Here is a 17,803-nt window from a genome sequence, read left to right as displayed (position 1 = left end):
TTAACCATTAGGAGCCCAAATTTCAGGTCGATCCTAGTGGGTTCGATCGTAAATGTTCCGTTGCGAGGCGGATTTAGGAAACCCTAGGCAACAAAACCCGAAATATTCCATGGGAGTGTCGGTAGCGATGCTTAGATTCGTTTCTTGATAGACCGCTAAATGCGTGCCTAGGCAGCCGATGGGCGGGCACCTCACAGTTGGTATCAGAGCAAAACTTTATGATGATACGTGATTGATTAATGTATGGTTTGTAGACATATCCTAAACAAAATAATCTAAGCAGTATGGCTTGATTGTTAGGCACCTTCTGCACCCACGAATGTTGACATACAAGAGAAGAAATTCCTTCTCAAGCAAATTAAGGCACCCGATTTTGATGGAGAAGGGATAGACATCGCAGCAGAGGCAGAGATATGGATTGAGTCGATGGATAACTATTTCTTTGCTTCGGGAACTACCTCTACCAATCAAGCAATGATAGCCAAACTTAAGTTAGTTGGCCAGGCTCGATTATGGTGGAAGCAATGGTGCAAAGATGAAGGTGATTCTGAAGCCGCTGTTACTTGGGTTCAGCTGAAAGATGCTGTATGCGGATGATACCTTTGGCCAACCTACCAGACTTTGAAGATGAATGAATTCTTCAAGCTAAAGCAACTAGAATTAACTTTGGAAGCTTACGACTCAAAGTTTGTAACCCTACTAAAATATGCACCACCTATGGATATTGCACAGCAAATATCCAAGTTTTGCCATGGCCTAAACACTCCTCTGAACCACCGTCTTGAAGCAATGCGTCCAACGGACTTGCAAGATGCATTACTCCGAGCGAATCCAATCGTCCAAGAATTTAAATCGGAAAATTGTAGTAAAAATGACTCCCGAGATCTGGGTAAGAGATGCCATACATGTGGAGAGATAGGGCACATCCGTAGGAGATGTCCCTACCGTCAATGTTTCCATTGCAATGAACTAGGACATGTCCAAGTAGACTGCCCTGACTTAAGTCCAAAAGATACGGAGCCTCCAAGAAAATGAAGCTACACAAGTGCAGTCTTTGGATATATAGAGGAATCAGATGAAGGCGAAGACTTAGAACCTACTACACCACTTCAGGATTATTAGAAATCCTAGAAATTTTATCGACATGAAATACAACTTGTATTGGAATAAACCTTACTCTTGTGACCACAGTTAACTTGAGTAATATGAGTTGCATCTATTTTGAGCCTAGAACTTGCAAATGATTAGAGATACTCTGGCAAGGAATGATAGTTATAATGTGCAATGAATTTCTCTTAAGTCATTTCTTCTTAACTAATATAGATTGGGTCTTACCAAAATGTCGAAGCTTGGAAGTATTATTTAGTATTACAAGCAAAGCCAATTTTCCATGGAGCTCAGTCCCGAACTAAGGACAGGACAATCTGGGAATGTGGTTTCCAAGATAAAGGACCACTTCAATCTGCTAAAAGAATCCTAGGACAATTTGGTCTAAAGAATAAAATCCTACCAAGGACAACCAAGAATCTTGTGACCACAAGTGATAAAGCTCCGCGTTGTTTCTATTCCAGGGAGTTAGGTCATTTCAAAAGGGAATGTCCAAAGCACCCTAAACACCGATGCTCTGAGTGCCACAACATTGGACATAACTATATCAATTGTCCCAACGGAACTCAAAGAGAACTTGAGCTTACAAGAAATAAAGTTGTACAAGCTCCAGTGATCTAGAATATACCAAGTGCTTAGGAAGATATCCATGAGATGTAACTACAATAAATTTTCTCTTCTCATCAAGACTCGGATATATCAAATACAATAGGTTGTTTTTTTTTTCAAAAGACCGTATGTCTGTGAGAGATCAAAGTAGCGCAATGAAAGCATGGTGGTCCATACCCCACAAGTTCCAAGATGATACCCCCCGTTTCTCTCGAGATGAGGACATCTCGATTTCTCTAAGGGGAGGAGGATGTAATATCTCCGCACAATAAAAGTTAGTTGGTTGGTTCGAAAATTAGTTAAGTTAATTAATAAGTTAGTAAGATTACTAACTAAAGTCTAACTAAGGTAAAAACTAACTAACATTAATTATTAATAATTTTTATTTAATTAAAATATTTTATTTAGAAAAATCAAGAGTCGTAAATTCGATATTTTTCTTGGATTGGCAAGGACCGTAGCCACCCTTCACGTAAATTACAACGTGAACGAAACTTATGAGTTATATTAATCACTAGGATAATGTGTATAGTTGGATGGTCTAAAAATATTAGATTTTGGGCAAAACTAGTATATTTTGGATACTTTAGATATTGTCCTAAAAAAAGATATGGAGATTTTTAGAATTGGATGTCCTTTAAAAGAAAAGACAAGTGATATTTTAGTTAGTTTGGAGATTTTATAAAAATAAAAAAATAAAGAGAGGATTTGCGAAATCGCGCACGCCGCGATCGCAGTACATAGGCAGTGGACAGCACTTTGAACAGAGAAAAGAAGAATGAGTGAACTAAAAGCTTTCTAAACAAGTGTCTTGGGGTTTTACCCCCCTTTCAGAGACAATGGAACCATCGGATTTATGATGTGAGCATCAGATCACTGATCTTTCCAAGATCCCCCTCCACAAAGAGCTCCACTTCTCAACCACAAGCCCTCTTCTCTAATTCACTATAAATATGAGGCATGGGAGAGGCATAACGAAACATAAGGAGACCCCGCGAGGCTGCAAGAGAGAGGTAGAGAGAAGGATACCCCTCCAAGTGATTTGAGGAAGAGCTTGAAAGAGAGCTTGAGAGAGAGAGAGAAAGAAGAGTCTCCCCGAGAGGCTGCAAGGAAGAGAATTAGCTCAATTCCCTCTATCTCGATCCTCGACTTAACCATCTTCTATTACGCTCTCCCATCTAGAATCTATTCCACCTTCTTAATCTCTTTAGTCTACCTACGGACGATGGCCTCCAAGCGAAGAATGTCGCGTGTGGATGACAATTCTGCAACCAGCAACAAGGCTTCGGGCAAAGGCATCACTGTCAATCCAACTACAGTTCCGGTCGTAAGTAATGTATTTTCAAATTGATAGATGCTTGCTTTGATTCTCGTATGAGATACCTTAGGCCCCATACTACGATGCACGAGTATAGGTCATGGGAAAGGATAAATTTCATCTCACCTACTCGGAAGATGGAGTTTGTGAAGTGTATCTATCAAGGGAAGATAATTGTGCCTAGTTACATATGACTTATTTGCTAGTAGAGCAATTACAAGGAAGAATTAGTCAAGCGTTATGAATGGCATAGTCATCAAAAGAACGACATTAAAAGATTGTGCATACAAGTGCTAGATTAAAGTATAGTCAAGGGTTACAAATAGCATAATTACTAAAAGAATTTGACATTCAGAATCATGAATAGAAAGTACTAGTTTAAAGTTTAGATACTTCAAAAGTACTTAGCCTAAGAGCCCAAATATTAAGAAAAACTAGATTCTAGCTCAATGCAAGGCCTATTGGAGTCTAATTACTTGAGATCATCTCGCACTTATCTTATTAAGTATTCACACGTTATGCCTATAACATGTTTGATATATGAGGACAATTTTCTAGTTGCCTCATGACTTGACTAAGAGCTAGTACAAGAAATTGATCATAAGGGTTAAAACTAGGATGTCTTGAGATCCGTTGGATAACGATGACTTTTGCCAATCCAAATTCAGGTTTGGGTTATCAATCAAGGTAAGTGACCTATAGAACTTACATCATGAATAGTGTTTGAACCCTTAACATATGCCCTCGCCGAAGGAAGGAAGTGTTAATAAACATTTTTGCATAGTATTGCTCTTAGATCCCAAGGGGGAGAGCAAATATACGATGAAAATGTTATATCGTTTATTTTTGCATTGGTTGGAAAGAATGCAATTGGTTTTGTTGATTGATCGAACAACATCCTAAATGCTTTTACATTCAACTGGTTGTTAGTTGTTGTTTGGATGATTATTGCAAGTGCTTGTGATTTATGGTAAACGCATGGCAAGGGTCTGTGATGACAAGTCGCCATGGGAATAAAGGAATGTTTTCTTGGAAAATGATATTAGGACTAAATGCCTTGTTTGTGCTTGATTCTTAAAGGATTTAATTAGGGAAGGATATATTGCACGGGTGGATCACCTCCATGATCGCACCGCATATTAACCCCAGAGGGCACTGCTCGATTCATGGGCCGAAGGTCGAGTGGTGAAAAGGCCAACCATGGGAATGATGTTTCGCTCCTAGACAGCTTGCGGGTCAGTTGGAGCTCTGGACACCCCTTTCTAGGTCTAGAATGGAGCTGAAGACCTCCATGGCCCCCAACATCTGGGCATGTTGGGAGATCCTATTCTAGATAAAGGATTGAGTTTGTGGTGCCATGTGAATTGGACCAATTACTTCTGCAGGGCAGAAGGGATACTTCTGTTGGACAGAAGCGATACATAATTTCTCCTGTATGGGCGGGAGACAAAGATTAATTTGAAGATAAGTTAAGGAACTTGTTTGAACTTGTTTGTCAATAGATTGCTTTGCTCTGTTTTCATGTCTGTGCTATAAGTTATGCGAATGAATCCTATTCCCTAAAAGGCTTAATTGATGAAGCTGACTTTAAGTGTCACACATAAATGTGGTAGGACCTAATTAGAAAACTAAAGCTATTAAGGGAAGCGGGTGGGCGGAACCCCCAACGGGTCCGTCCTACGGCAGGGTGGTCCCAGAGAACTGGGAGGCTTCTCAGAAGTTTTTATTGTCATTCGACCTTTAGGTATTGATAGGTTAGAACGCGATTCATGCCGTTTTAGGGGACCGGAATGGGACTATGCCCTATGGGCAGAGAGGTTGAGTAGTGCATCTCTCTCGTTTCCCATTCTCTTTGAACCAAGTGCGGCATGGGTCTGCTTCGGATTGGGTATCTCTGCGTAAAGTAGGATGTCCAAGATCTGACGCTAGAATGTTGTTAGGAGACCTTAACCATTAGGAGCCCAAATTTCAGGTCGATCCTAGTGGGTTCGATCGTAAATGTTCCGTTGCGATGCGGATTTAGGAAACCCTAGGCAACAAAACCCAAAATATTCCATGGGAGTGTCGGCATCGATGCTTAGATTTATTTCTTGATAGACCGCTAAATGCGTGCCTAGACAGCCGATGGGCGGGCACCTCACAAGAACCATAGTCAGCATTTATGAAGTATCATATTGTATCTTCAAGCAGGTAAATGAAATCTCTCTTCATGCAACAATGATATGTAGATTTCTTGAAGCTATACATAATGATAAAGTTTTGATTCGTGTATTTTGATAGGTGGTTTTGAAGGTGTATTGGTTTCATGCCAAGTATAAAGGCAATAATGCCACAATGAAAAGAGAACCATCGGTCCGTCGACTCCTCAAAGTTATTACATGCAACAAAAGAGCCTTACATTCTGCCAACTCATGTTGAGCAAGCATTCTTTTACAAGAATATAGATGCTCATCCATGGTCGCATGTTGTGCATGTCCAACCTAGAGGTCGACACTTGTTTGATAGCATTGACCCTGAGGAAGCGGATTAGGATGGATTGATTATGTCCTCGAACCTAGACACATCGATGTCAAAGAGGTGTAGAATTCTTCTTTCTAATCGTGATGACATTGTAGATGATGAGAACGACAACGACACACTATAGACACCAAAGAGGAAGAAATAATGGATGTTGAGCCTACGGAGGAAATGAATGTCAACACAAATTTAATGACAGAGGAGTTTGAAGAAGTCAACAAGGATAATGAAGATGAAATTTTATTGATGGTTAATCTCAGAGATGATGATGAGGACTATTAGTCTTACATGTCAAATCATGGATATGTTCTGTAAGATTTAATCTCAAAATAATTCATTGTTGTGAAGTCATGATTTTTATTCTTTTGAAAACTTACTAACAAGGGTGGGTGGTGGGCAATCTCATGGTGATACCCTCATACGCTAGTGTCGGGGTTTGATTCCCCTCAGACTCGTTTCTCTTTCTCTAGCTATGTACAAGGTAATCTTAGCTTCAAGTTCACTGAAAGAAAGTTTGTATCAGGGTTTGATTCCCCTCCTCTACCACAGCTTCTATCTCACATTTCAACCCCAATATCAACATCTCAACCTTCAGTACCCGCATTCAAGAGTTGTTTCCTGGATCAACTTGGCCTAGCAGTAGACCATTGACGCTAGCAGTCTTCTATCAGTTTCAACAACACCCTCAGTGATTACCCACAGTACCCTTAGTGGCAGTACCCACCCCCCCCATGCTGCCCATTTGTTGCTCTATTCCTGCTCTCTCTCTCTCTCTATGACACTATGGGCACACTAGCTTTGATGTATGGTCACCCCAGCTTTGATGTATGTGGCAGTAGTATGGGCCCCATGCTTGTCAGCTTTGATGTATGTGGCAGTAGTATGGGCCCCATGCTTGTCAGCTTTGATCTATGTGGCAGTAGTATGGGCCCCATGCTTGTCAGCTGCCTCATGGATGCAGATTGAGAGACCACAAATATATATGATCTCACGCTTGTTCTGTAGCAAACCATTAGTACCATTGTTCTACTTGACATTGGTATCAGAGCTCTCTGGACGTAACTTTTTGGTCTCATAGGTCATTTTGGCCTTTTAAAGACGTAAACATAGCATTTCATTTTGTTTCTCTCTCTCTCTCTCTCTCTCTCTCTCTCTCTCTCTCTCTCTCTCTCTCTCTCTCTCTCTCTCTCTCTCTCTCTCTCTACTTACCATGCATTGTCGTGTCAATGACTCATCAGTTTGCACATTTTCTTGAGCGACCACTTCGTCCCAAACTCCATCTCCAATGTGTTGATGACATATTTCTTGTCATCCTCAAGTTGATCCCTACATTGAAAAATAAAGTCAATAAGTAATTTAAATTAAAAACTGTAATTCATATTCCTTATGTTAAATAGTACTTACTCCCATGGTACATGAACTCGCTGTAGATAAGACATGCAGATGTCTCTCATCCGACGTCTAAAGGTGATGCTAGCTCCGTGACCTGAAGGACACACCCATCAGGCATGATGACACATGTGGCACCTAAAGTGCCAGTGCACATGCACATCGATACTGGTGGGGGCATTGGTGGTGTCTCGTCGATCGATCGGGCTGGTGGTGTGCTAGTTTGTCACGCTGACACCTACATGCAATACAAACATATGATACATTGAGATATGAGTTCTTAAAATCTACTTGATATTTAATCTGTAATCGCCATAAAAGGTATACCTACGAGACTGACTGCCATTAGCCTATGAATCAAGTGTCACCGAGGTGTCACCTGAGTAGGACGAGGTACATCAGGAGTAAGCTACTGACTCTTATGATGTGATGTACTTGGGAGTGGAATCCTAAACAAACAAAGACATTAAAAGGATATACACTACAAGATATAGACCTTATACCAACGTTTAAAGCGATGAAAATGCAAATAACAAAATTTGCCCCCGTCATCGCAAAAAGCGTCATTATTGGCAACGCCATAGAACAGTCGGTATCACTGTCGCTATCAGCATCGATATTGGCGTCGGTATCAGCGTCGTGATAGCGACGGTTTGCCACGTATATAATGATGCCAATAACGACACGAGCAGTAAAATTTGCGACGCTAATAGCGACGCTAACAGGGGAAAAAAATTTGTGGCACAAAATAGTTTCTGCATTGTGTGCAATGCGCTTGCAAACAAAAACAATGTATACTGAAATCATAACACTGATACATGAAATAAATACATGATCACATAATAAGCGATTGGTACGATCATGACAAGATATCACTAATACATAGAAAATGTCTACATAGATCATGTGACTCAAAAATAAAGGTGTGTGAGCTCCATGGATCCAAGGGCGAGCTACATATCCTCATCCCCCGAAAGCTCGTCCCGCCACAAAGGAGCATCGAACGGACTCTGTAGAAAAAGAAATAACACATCAATCCACCATACAATAATGCATTCAAATATCTCATGGTAACTACGAACAAGAAAGATGAGTGACTTACAGGGCCGCCGCGTCTATACAATCGGTCGATCAATGAAGTGAGACCATGCCTCTCTGCATATCGAGTCTCAAGGCCAGTCGGATCATGATTTGTAATGGAGTGCTGCAAAGAAAACAAAATGCTAACTGTTAGAAACATGATTGTCAGTACAAAGAATATTTCAAAAAAAGAAACAAGCAAAACAAAAGAAAAACGTACAAAGTCCTCCAAATATGTCCTGTGGCCGCCACTCCCAAGATGATGGACCACTCCGGCCTTGAGTCGTGCCCTCGCCGCCTCACGTTGCTGACTCCAACGTCCTAAAGAATTTGTAGCCTCCTCCCTCAGTCAGCGCCAGTCATCTGCATCTAACCACTCGGGCTTTGCAGCCCCACTCTTGATTGTCTTGCGTGCGTCGGATCGTGTATGTGACATGTATGCATGCATGCAATCCATCATCCAGCCTGTAGAGAATCTATCTACTGAGGCTGGCACCGAAAACTCCTTGTGCAAGGATGCTACTATGTAGTCCTTGCTCCCCTCCGGTATGTTCTTCCAATGATCTAAGACATTGTGCCAGAATACTTATTGGCACAACTTTCTCATCCGAGCCATCACCCTCCTCCCCTCATCATTCATGATGATGGCTCCTGACCTACTATCGACTAGATATCCATAACCCCCTGGAGTCTGCCTAAGATGGGTCCTCTCCCATTTGCGTCCACGCTCCTGTGCATATCCAAGAGACCTCTGTGCATCCGGTGTACCGACCGGGGTAATATCTCTCGGAGTGGCACCCACAGGGGTGCCACATGCTGACAGCTGTGCAAAAGCTGAAGTAATTGGAGTAGACGTCCCCATAGGTGTGACAAATCCCTGAGGTGACACACCTCCAGCTAAACGATGAGAAGAAGACACCGCGTCTGTGCATCCACAGCATCCACCTGAGCCTAAGCCACGCTCCCTGGAAGGGCCACGAGAGCGAGGAGTCGCACCTGTATCCAGTGTCGACCGCGGACTCACTGCCTCTGTATCTCTGCAGTGTCCCCCTGATCCAGATGCACTCCCTCCCTCTAGCCCAAGTCGTGAGCATCGAGCTCATCTACTCAAAGCCGAAGCATCCGATCACGCTGAAGTAGATCTAGCAGAGCGCCCTGACGAAGACTGAGACAGCTCCTGGTCTGCCATCTCTCTGAATCTCGCAATCTAGTATGGAGACACGCGTGTGAAGATATCCTGTAACTCCTCATCGCTCATCCCTCGACTCATCCTGAAAATGTCATCTGCACAGACAAAAAATGATGTTAGAATAATCAATTTAAATCATACAAAGCACAGTAATATAAATCAGTTTAAAAAATATCACTTAAAATGCATATCTTATATACCCTTATAAGCGATTGGTCAACGAATTGAGTAAGTGGATGCTCCAAGTATGAAGTAACCTATGGTCCCATGTTAATCTCCTAACACAATTCCGCATACACTGGAAGGTCGATACACATGTCACCACCACCTCGTTCTCAAAGAATTCTTGGACTCCTATATTACCATCATTGTTAGCCAATGCTGGCTCCAAGCTTTCGACGGCCTCCACCCCTTACAATATCGACCCCTCTATTTGCATATTATCTTCATCTATGCTCGGAACATCGCTTTGATCATATACTCTCGCACTTCGGGGAGTTGAAGGTATAACATACTACCATCGAGGTTGTCGAGGGTTTGGATACAATTAGCAAGTAAATGAGTCCATGCACCTGTTCACAATGGGCCGGCAACACAAAGGTGTTGCGCAAATCCGTCCATTTTTTTTCGGAATCTATTTCGAGAAATCCAGACGGACCTCATCAAACTGTTGCTCCAGCTCCTCCAAGTACCACTTTGAACCACTGCACATCGAATAGTATCATGGAAAAGCTACGATAATCCACCGTAACAATACTTTGCAAGTTTCCAAAATACTCCATCTCATCCACAACCGTATTTGGATCTATTGCTCGTCGCCGGCTCTCTTGCTCGAACCTTGCCATGATACCATAGTCCATTGTGGAGCGCATTTTGTCAATACGCTCCACGCGAAAATGTCATCTGCGCGACCACGCTGCACTACATATTTTGTACTGTACATTGAAACACTCAAATTAGATGTCGCATATAAAATTTAGATACGACAGATTCTAAACCCCTCATCACCTTTGGACTACATCCCCTCGAGAATTCCCACTCCTCCAGTGAGACCTATGTCCGTTCGCGAGACGCTGCGGTCAAAGCTCCGTGCAACCATCGCGTTGACATGAACTGCGGCATCTCCTCCATGCCTTCGGGATATCGAATCGATCGATGACGCGTACTACATCGGAATTCAACTCGCACTTCCTCTCGATCTTGCTTAGCGATCTGGTACTTGGCGAGCCACGTCTCCATAAAGGCATGGTGCAACATACAAAAGCATTCACCTTCTCTTCCATTGAGGCATCCATTCTTTTTTCTATCCCATTTCCAACCACCACATCTCCAGTCAGTCTATCATCATCCTTCAGTGACCATAGCATTTCATTGTCTGGTTCCACCGTTGGTAGCCATTGTGAAATATGCACTAGCGCCTTAGACACCAACCAACCTTCAGCCATGCTACCTTCTAGCCGAGCTCATTGTCGCACAAAGCCTTTCAGGGTTTTCATGAAGCGCTCTAAGAAGAACATCCATCGCGTATGGACAGGTCCAGCAATCTCCACTTCATCTACAAGATGCACAAGAAGGTGGATTTGTATCGTGAGCATGCTGGTGGGCAGGTATTTCTCAAAGAGACAGACCGTCTCCACTGCTCCCCGCCTCACAGATTCAATAGAGGACATCTTAATCTCCTTCTGTGAGATCCATTGCACCAAAGTCGACAACCTGTAAATGGCCCCGCGTATTTCTGGAGTAAGACATCCTGCGATCGCGATCGGTAGTACAAACTGCCACAAATGAGAAAGCATTATGAATAATGGCTACATTCCAAATAGCAAAATGCCCACGCCAATTACAATCCATTCATAGTACAAACCTGACATATCTTATGTCAGTCATGGGATTTTAGCCCTGATAATTGGTTGTCTTTAGAAAATGCAGACCTAAGAGAACGCATCATACCCATCGGAGTGCGGATAGACTTGATTACTTGCTTCACAATGCGCTCTTCTTTAGTGGACAAAGCCCAAGGAGTGCGAGGAAGCTGCACGCGACCATCAGCACTTGACTGTGGCGCCTCCATCTTACACCTCCTTCAAATCCATTCATGCCCCTATAGTGTCTCTCTTTCCTGTGATGTAGTCCCATAACAAGCTGCCCACATTCTTGAAAATATGCATGGGATCCAACAAGTGGTTGACCTGTAAGTGGGTCCAATATGGCAACTCGTAGAAAACTGAGAACCACCACATTCCATTTGGATGTGATTCCGTGTGGACCATTTTCAGCTCATACCAGCTTGCGGTGTTCATACGTGTTGGAGATCGTCTAAGGAAACCTTCCCTGAGTTCATGATCCTCTGGCAAGAAAGCAGTGTGTCCTTGATATACCATATTCTTCATGGTTCGTGACCTTCGGGAGTCTAACTATGGCCTGCACAATGGATATGCATGATAACCTGAGGTAACCGGACCTGTTCCAACACCACGACCTAGTGAATACTTGCTTGAATGAGATAAAATATAGATATTACCAGCAAGAATGAAGGCCTGCTCACCTGAGCACTCTCCGAATCCCGAAAAGTCATGCATCGTCCACATGAGAATGGCTCGAATATTGGCTGACCGCCGACCATTGCGCCTGCTCATAACTTGCATGGTGACCACCTCCTCCCAGAAAATCTTAAGCTCATCGACTAATGGACGAAGATACACTTCCATATTTTTAACTTTGTAGCGGCCGAGCAAGCTAAGGATGAGATGTCCTTTCTTCGTAGAAAGCCATGGAGGGATATTGTAGTTGACAAGGACTATAGGCCACACACTATAAGAAGTTGAGTGCATACCGAATGGGTTCACGCCATCCATTGTAAGACCAAGCCGAAGATTCCTTGGCTCTCGGGCAAAGCCTGGGAAGGTAGAGTCAATGTGGCTCCATGTGCGTGAATCCGCTGGTATTCATTGAACTCCATCCGTGGACCTATTCTACGCATGCCACATTGTCAAGCTCGCCATGCCGAACGTACGGAACATGTGGTTTATGCGGGGGATAAGCGGAAAGTGTCTGAGAACTTTTTGAGGGATGGTTTGCCCTTGCAAGTCCTGTCGATACCTGTGAGTACCACACTTTGGATGTGTCACCATAGTCTCGTATTCTCCTCGAAACAGTATGCAATCGTTGATACATGCATGGATGTTATTGTATGCCAAGCTTCCGTAAAACATGTCGTGCATCATCACGAGACTCAGGCATGGTATTTGCAGGTGGTAATATATGATATTTCAATAACCTAAAAAAAACCATAAAACACCTTGAAAAAGCACAAATGTTTGTAATAATAGTGTCAAAAAAAAAATCAATGAAGCATATGTACAAGGTACCTGAACAACTCGATCACACTCGTATCGCTCCACCCGTATTTTGCTTGCACACTTAAGAGTGCAAGTAGTGTCTTCAGCCGAGATACTCGACACCCATCATATAATGGTATGGATGCTTCCTCTCTAAGCGGATCAGAAGTCTCGACATCCATGGGAATCAATGCATCGATCATTGCCTCCATCTTAGGCTCCAAGATTGTAGGTAGATCTGGAAGGTTGCCTGTCTTCTCTGGCATTGACGGTATAAATTGGCCTTGTGAGTGGTGGATTGGCTCCTGCACTTCATCCATCGCAGGCCCACGTACTCTTTTAATTGGTCGCAAAGGGTGCACTCCCCCTTGGGACGAGACATTACCTCCCTGGATAGAAAATTTGCCAGCGAGACCCAATCTTATTGTATATGGTATTCAATTAGCTTGCGAGTACAATGCATGATTGATATTAACTTCAAATTACCGTTTGCTAAAAATCCGCAATCGCCTGATCAATGATCTCAGATTAAAACTTGCCAAATCGTCGTACGTGTTCTATAGACAATTGGCGTTTTCGTCTAATTGCCAGCTTTCATTGAGAGCAAGGACATGGGACACGCTGATTAAGATACGCCTCGCGATCTTGAACAACATGACCTTCTTCGTTTTCCATTTTGTCTACATTACAACAAACAATTTATTTTTGTTATTATTCTTTTCTTTTCTTAGATTGTTATCCTCTCCTTCCATCTCTCTCTTTTTCTATGACCTAGCATATAGTATCATAGAACACTATTATTTAGTACCTAGTACTCAGTATCTAGCACATGATATTTTGTTTTCTCTCTTTCTCTCCCTCTCTCATTTCCTCTCCCTCCCTCACCCTCACCCTCTCTTTCTCTCTTTCCCTATTAGGTTTAATGATTTTTCTCTATTTTTCTCTCTCCTCTCTCTCTCATTTCCTTTTCTCTCTCCTCTCCCTCTCTCTTTCTCTCCCTCTCTCATTTCCTGTCCCTCCCTCACCATGACCCTCTCTTTCTCCCTTTCTCTATTAGATTTAATGATTTTTTTCTCTTTTTCTCTCTCCTCTCCCTCTCTCATTTTTTCTCTCTCCTCTCTTTTTCTATTTCATTCATTTTCTCTCTCCTCTCTCTCTCTCATTCCTTTTTCTCTCTCCTTTCCCTCTCTCATTTCCTCTCCCTCCCTCGCCCTCACCCTCTCTTTCTCTCTTTCCCTATTAGATTTAATGATTTTTCTCTCTTTTTCTCTCTCCTCTCTCTCTCATTTTTTTCTCTCTCCTCTCCCTCTCTCATTTCGTTTTCTCTCTTCTTCTTCCTCTCTCATTTCCTCTCCCTCCCTGGCCCTCACCCTCTCTTTCTCTCTTTCCCTATTAGGTTTAATAATTTTTCTCTCTTTTTCTCTCTCCTCTCTCTCTCTATTTTTCTCTCTCCTCTCCCTCTCTCATTTACCTTTCTCTCCCTCTCTCATTTCATGTCCCTTCCTCACCCTGACCCTCTCTTTTTCTCTTTCTCTATTAGATTTAATATTTTTTTCTCTTTTTCTCTCACCTCTCCCTCTCTCATTTTTTCTCTCTCCTCTCCCTGTCTCATTTCCCTTTCTTTCTTTCTCTCCCTCTCTCATTTCCTCTCTCTCCCTTACCCTAACTCTCTCTTTCTCTATTTTTCCATTAGGTTTAATGATCTTTCTCTCTTTTTCTCTCTCCTCTCTCTCTCTCATTTCCTTTTCTCTCTTCCTCTCCCTCTCTCATTTCCTCTCCCTCCCTCGCCCTTACCCTCACCCACACCCTCTCTTTCTCTATTTGCCTATTATGTTTAACATCTTATCTCTTTTTCTCTCTCCTCTCATTCTCTCTTTTTTTCTCTCTCCTCTCCCTCTCTCATTTCCTTTTGCTCTCTTCCTCTCCTTCTCTCATTTCTTCTCCCTCCCTCTCCCTCTCTCATTCCCTCTCCCTCTCCCATTTTCTCTCTCTTCCTCCCCCTCCCTCTCTCATTTCCTCTCCCCCTCCTCCCTCTCCTATTTCCTCCCTCTCCCTCTCTTTAATTTCCCTCTCTTTCTCCCTCTCCCTCTCCCTCATTTCTTCTCCCTCTCTCATTATATACAAATTATACAAAAAAATAAATAAATAAGAGAGAGAATACACTCTCCCTTCCTCTCGTTCTCTCATTTCATCCCCCTCCCTCTTCCATTTCCTCCCTCTCCCTCTCCCTCTCCCTCCCCCTCCCTCTCCCTCTCCCTCTCTTTCTCTCTCTCTCCCTCCCTCTCCCATTTCCTCTCTCTCCCTCTCCCTCTCTTTCTCTCTCATTTCCTCTCCCTCTCTCAATATATATACACAAATCATATAAGCAAAAGTAAAAGAGAGAGAAAATGCACTCTCCCTCCCTCTCCCTCTCTCATTTCCTCTCCATCCCTCTCCCTCTCTTTCTCTTTCTCTCCCTCTCTCATTTCCTCCCCCCTCCCTCTCCCCCTCTTTCTCTTTCTCTTTCTCTTTCTCTTTCTCTTTCTCTCCCCCTCTCTTTCTCTTTCTCTCCCTCCCTCTCTCTCTCTCCCTCTCCCTCTCTTTCTCTCTCATTTCCTCTCCTAAACAAGCAAAAGAAGGAGCGAATTAAACCCTAAACAAGCAAAAGAAGGAGAGAATGGACTCATCGATGAGATATGGCGAGGGTTTGGTGGCTCCTCTTCGCGATGAAGGCTCCTCCTCTCCTTCGCAAACGGCGGTGGCGGTGGCAAGCCTTCTTCCTCTCCCTGTCACCTTCTCTCTCGCTCTCCCTCTCGAAATGTTTAAAGAAAATGTGCGAAATGAACCGCGCTCGAGTTTGGGCTTGTTTTTTTCCCTATGTGGCGTCGCTATTTGCGTCGCAAATAGCGACGCCGCTATTCCTGCGTCACTATCTGCCGCCGCTATACGTTACAATCCTTATAGTGATATATATTAAGAATTCTATCTATAAAAAAAGGATCGCATTACTATTTTATCAATCGAGAAGCTTAATGATGTGATGTAGTGTGCGCATGAGAAAAAGTCTCCACTCCTGCATGTGGCTGGGAGGATGTACCCTCTCCAGGATGTAGCAGCATACTGAATCTCCCAAGAATCTCGATGGCGCTTTCTAAACTGGCATCATCCATCTCCACATAATCTGCCATGGCCTCTGACAATGTATCTCCAGAAAGTCCAGTGCCTCAAAGCAAAGTCTTGATGATCTCTAACTTTACTTTATGGGTGTAGTCACTCATCGTATCTATATATTTAAAACAACTATATGTTAGACTAGAGATACATTGTTAGAGGAGAGCTCAATCTATCTAATCAGAAACATTGACCAAATAACTCCAAGCAAGATGCATCCAAATCTCCAAGCTGCTTTTAGCAAACGTAAAGCTTTGCGCTTCGGCTGAGTTTTCCATAACAATTCCATTGCTTGCGATATGAAGGTAGAGATGGCCACTTTAGTCCAAGATATCAATGGAAAATAAAATTTTATGTAGGCCATAACAGTGGATTGGAAAATGGTAAATGCAATCAATCAATTGGGAGTGGAAAACAAACTGAAAAGAATAAAGATTTTGTTCACATCATAGCAACAATCTATGGGTTACCTACTACATTTTTTGGCAAAGGAAGTATTCTTAGTGGTGGAGTAGTGTCTCTTGGACATTCTATCGATGCTACAAGAGTTCATATCATTATTAGTCTCATCACATGTCTTGCCTTGAATGACAAAAGGATTGGCATTGTTGCAATATGTAATGATGGGAAAGGCTCTTCGTGCTAGAAAATATGATTTTTGGAATGAATATCAAAATCATGGAACAAGTGTATTTGATTATTTCCATGTAAAACAAAGAGAGAGTGTGTAAAATCCCCGTGATCCGTAAGACCCCCCTTTTATAATTAAATGAAATTTTTTAAACACCCCTGTTGATGCCACTAGAGCAGGTGGACGGAGCAGGAGCTGCAGTGGCCGTCGACACCAAGAGAGGACGAGATGACATGGTAGGCAGTGAAGCTATGGAGGAAGGCAACAAACTGACAACAATCCCTTCTCTCCCCCTTAGCCATAGTTTTCATGGAGGTAGCCCACCTGGCCACCTAGATGGAGATAAGGGGCTCCATGCCACGCCATCTTCCCCCCCCCCCCCCTTGCGCTGCCAATAATACTATAAAATCCCCCCCCTTAGGCAAGAGAGCACACATTATTCATTTCCCCCTTGCTGTCGTACTGAAAAAGAGAGAGAGAGAAAGAAAGAGAGAGGGAGAGAGAGAGGGCACTAAGGGACAGAGAGAGAGGGGGAGAGAGAGAAAGGGGGAATCTTCCAAGCTTCCTCCCCCCATTTATGAGAGGGTTCCCACGGCCATTCTCCCGGGAGGAGTCAACTCCTTAGTAACCCATGTGCATATCCGTGAAGGAAAGGCTGAACTAAACGATGCCTCCCAAGCGAACCAAGGTCCAATCGAGCATGAATCCCACATCAAGTGATGGAGCTACGGATCAAGGAACCGCGACACTTGTTAACCAGGTGCATTCCATAAATCTTACTCGATACGAAACTTGTATAAACATAGATCGGCTACATTAGGTAGGAAGAAGTATTCATACAAAAATCTATGATAGCAAACCACCAATTAGGTTGTATTATCAATTCATGTTGGGAATTGTGTTTTATTGCACTAAGGCATGTTATAGAATGAACAGTTTGCACAAAAGACTTCGCATTGGTGCACACTGAAATCAACGATTCTATTGATTTTGTTCGTAGATCATTAGATTTATGTCCTAGCATTGGCATGCTTTAGAGGTAAAAGGAATTGAAAAATGGGTTATTGAGTATAAATGTCAATTCGTCACTCCAAAACCAGGTACCACTACGGTAACTTGTCCCATGAGTAGAATGACAAAGCATAGTTATCATAGAAAGTAGACATATTTTTTCCATCACGTGATTTGTATAACCGAAAATGTAGATGCGTATGAATTTAGTTCATGAAGGCCATGATAGGCCACGAGTTGATTAAGCATCTATGAGTTGTTGCAATACTAAAGTGATTATTAGGCACGAATTTTTGCGAGTGCATCTTAGGTTACCGATATGTATAATATGCAAGACTGTGTAAGACAATGGCATCCTATAAACCATTAGAGAGATGTGGCTTGCATTTACATTAGGCATGACGAATTCATGTACCTTGCACAAAGAAAAAAATATAAGTCACAATTTATGATTTGCATGAGTT

General features: G+C 42.7%; 2 pseudogenes; one reads left to right on the top strand and one right to left on the bottom strand.

Annotated features, from left to right (window-relative positions):
• Positions 1 to 15,804, bottom strand: part of LOC148021505 (uncharacterized) — a 96,571-nt pseudogene extending 80,767 nt beyond the window's left edge.
• LOC148021506 (uncharacterized) lies at positions 5,369 to 5,833 on the top strand (annotated as a pseudogene).
• Positions 15,805 to 17,803: the final 1,999 nt, after the last annotated feature.

The sequence above is a fragment of the Lygodium microphyllum genome, chromosome 17 (assembly GCF_053477565.2).
Source record: "Lygodium microphyllum isolate KBCC chromosome 17, Lygodium_microphyllum_v1.1.10, whole genome shotgun sequence".
Taxonomy (NCBI): domain Eukaryota; kingdom Viridiplantae; phylum Streptophyta; class Polypodiopsida; order Schizaeales; family Lygodiaceae; genus Lygodium; species Lygodium microphyllum.
Note: the sequence above shows the minus strand (reverse complement) of the source record. Positions and strands in the feature narration are given on the sequence as shown.